Below are 3,550 nucleotides of genomic sequence, written 5' to 3' on the forward strand. Positions count from 1 at the left end.
TGTATTTCTTTTAAAGTATTAGTTGTGGTGAGTTTGAAGTTATAATTCAAGGCCATGACACTAGGATAAAGGCGTAGTATCTGCTTTGTCCTTAGAGGAGGAAAAATGTTTTTTCATTAAATGGACTTTGGATTAGCTGGACAATCTCAACATTAAAAGCCAACCTTGTGTGGAGATAAGTAAATACAATGATTTTATTTTTCCGAAATCCACAGATTCATCTTTGCAGATGAATTTTGATGATGCAAGCATGGAACTTCAAAAATATTTTACAATTACTTTCAGATGCTCTTAATATCTTTACACAGTACTCCAATGATAATACACTCAATGCTATTCTATGAAATACTCAAGAATGCACATTTCATCTCAACAACTATAAGTGAACTAAGAAGATCACCCTCATTTGGAATGGCAATGAACTACAAAATGTAAGTTTTCTTGTTTATCTCAATGTAAAACTGGATAGAATCCTGTCCTTCAAGCACTGAAGAAGATAAAGATAAAGGTTGTTATAAGTAACAACTTGCTGACAAAATCTGCAAATTCGAACTGGAAGTTTATCTTAATACCTTGCACACAGCCGCATTAGTACTTTGTTACTTTGCTACTAAATGCTTCATTGCGATTTAGGCTGGACATTGTTATGCCAAATTAATCAAACCAGTACTAAATAATGCATGCCCCAAAATCATTGAAACAGTGTACAAATTTGTTGATATGACCCCCATCCTGCATATCTGAAAGGATGCCCATCTGAGAATTTCAAAGCAAATAGAAAACCAACAGAATAGTCATCCTATGTGCAGAAGCAGATTGAAATAAAAAAGCAGCTTATGACCACAGTGAGCCTTGAACTTACATGATCTCAGAAGTACTGCAGGTTGGAAGGACAGCCATCAATCTCTACAGCTAGAAACGAGCAATAAGAAGAAACTACCCTCGTTGAAATCCCACACAGACAATAATATACATCCCCCATAACTACAGTGTTGGGCCCTCTTGTACTGACCAATATGTGATGGATTGTAACCTTGATGCACACTGATGGATCCACTATTGGCATGATAAGATATGGTGTGCTTACAGTTATATTGTTATAGATAGAGAATTGCATCAGCAGTGACATATCTACCGGATTGATAGAAAGATCCCACCATTTTTGGCAACAGATTTGATGTACGTGTTCCATTTAAGATCAGGAGTAATGGTCAAGCCCAGAAGCTTGTCAAAACTGGAGGCCTCCTGAAGACAAGAGCCATTCATTTCAATTGATGCCAGATGTGGATCAGAATGTTGATGATGTAAAGAGAGAAGCTTGGTTTTAGATGCATTAAAAGTAACCAGCCACTCCTTTCCCCATTGTACTACTTGCTCAAGATCAGAGGAGAGAGAATCGGAGAGAACTTGGTCGTTTACTGTCTTAGATGTGCTACCATAAATGGTAGTGTCGTAAGCATAAATGTCTACAAATGATGTAAGGATGTGATTTGGAAGATCATTAATGTAGATCAGGAAAAGAGTTGGGCCCAGGATGGACCCCTGAGGGACACCAGCATTAATACTGTGAGCTTCTGATTTTTGCCCCTCAACTACTACTCTTATGAACCTATCAGAAAGAAATGATTTAATAATTGATAAGACATTTCCAGCTATATCATAGCTGGAGATCTTGTGAAGTAAACCTTTATGCCATACCCTATCAAAGGCCTTAGATATGTCAAGAGCAATTGCCCTAGAAAGATTGCCACCGTCGAGAGATTTGCTAATCCTATGCGATATAACTGTAAGGACATCTGCTGTAGATCTAGCAGAACGGAAACCATATTGAGTGTCACTAAGAAGGTTATTTTTGTTGAGATGGTTGATTACTTCTTTATTTAACACAGATTCCAGCAACTTACTCATGACGCACAGGAGACTTACTGGCCTGTACTGAGAGGGGGATGAGCGATCACCTGAATTCTTAAATACAGGGCATACTGATGAAATTTTCCAGGGTGATGGGAACATATTCTACTTAAGACAACGTTTAAACAGTTTTGTAAGTATGGGTGCTAGTTCAGGTTGAAGTTTTTTGAGTACTATAATTGGAATACCATCAGGGCCAGTTGCTTTACTGGAATCAAATATCATGTTTAATTTTTAAACTGTGATAATAAATATTTCTCATAAATGATTTCTGTATCTAAGTCACTGCATTATCTAAACAAATGTATAAAAATATTTTTGAAAAATCGTACTATATATCATGCTAAATCTTACATTTATGGGAAGTAAAATATTTTTATCTATGTAATTCTATATTAGATGCTCCCAACATGGATTACTGTTCACTGAAAGACTTTTTGAGTAATTGTTGCATTATACCATTGTCAGAACATAAATATATATGCATGAAGTTTTTGAATTGTATGTAATGTCATACTCAAGAACACATACCTTCTTTCACAAATCCATGTGCGGTTCTGGATATGATTTTAAAAGACATCCAGTAGTGAGGCCTTATTTGGAGGGCTGTGAAGAATGTGGAGTTGCTCCTTAGTTACCATTTTTCCCAGGTTAACTTTGGCTCAGAGTAGTAATATCTGTTAGGGTATTTGGTGATACAAGATCAGGCTGTCTGAAGATACTGGTTTCCTGACCAAAATACAACAAACATTACAGAATTAATGCCATACAACAATAACAATGACAAAATATATGTGCAATTTCAAATAGAAAAGAGACTCTGACTATTGGAGCAGATGGATACATTGCAAGTGTTTGTACGCTGACCTCATCTAGCTTCATTAAGCTTTTTTGCCCAAGGACACCATTGAGAGTTTAGAGAGTCAAGCATGTCTTCGCTGTTGAAGCACAAGATGTCTGAAATTTTCTTTTTAGTACTTCTTTGTTAGATTTTAAATTACTCGATTGTAGACTTCAAGGCAACAATTGACCATCTTATAAAAGCATCAGATACTCGCCCTTCATCAGAATCCCAGCTGCAAAATCAGATTGCTCCACATGAAGGTGGGATTTGCTGATCGAGGAGAAGATATGTGTAACAGAATAAAGGACTCTTCAATAAATCGAGTTACTTCCCCTTGAACACCCTTGTAAAAAAGTAATTCACATACCATTAATCAATATCTACATTGTAATTCTACCCTGTCTCAAGTGTCTTCATTAACACGCCTTGGTACTACATGGTGGCAGTGACTGCGAATATTGAACATTGAAAAAAAAAAACAATCGGATGAAAAAAAAGACAAATTCACACAGTGAGTAAAGCAAAAAAAAATAAATATATATATATAAACTTTTTTTTTCTAAAACGTAAGCTCCAGAAGATATCTCACTACTGATGCAATTCTCTATCTATATAAAAGCCAAGTACATCCAAGGATGGAATACTGTTGCCATATCTGGGCAGGAGCTGCTAAAAACAGCCTATCCTGCCTTGACAGAGTACAAAATAGACTTTGTGGCTTAGTGGGGGATGCCCTTTTCTTTACCCTGCAACCTGTCTCCCACAAAAGAGACGTTGCGAGCCTATCTTTGTTTT

Source organism: Euprymna scolopes, chromosome 9 (genome assembly GCF_053919585.1).
Source record: "Euprymna scolopes isolate OS-2025 chromosome 9, ASM5391958v1, whole genome shotgun sequence".
Taxonomy (NCBI): Eukaryota; Metazoa; Mollusca; class Cephalopoda; order Sepiida; family Sepiolidae; genus Euprymna; species Euprymna scolopes.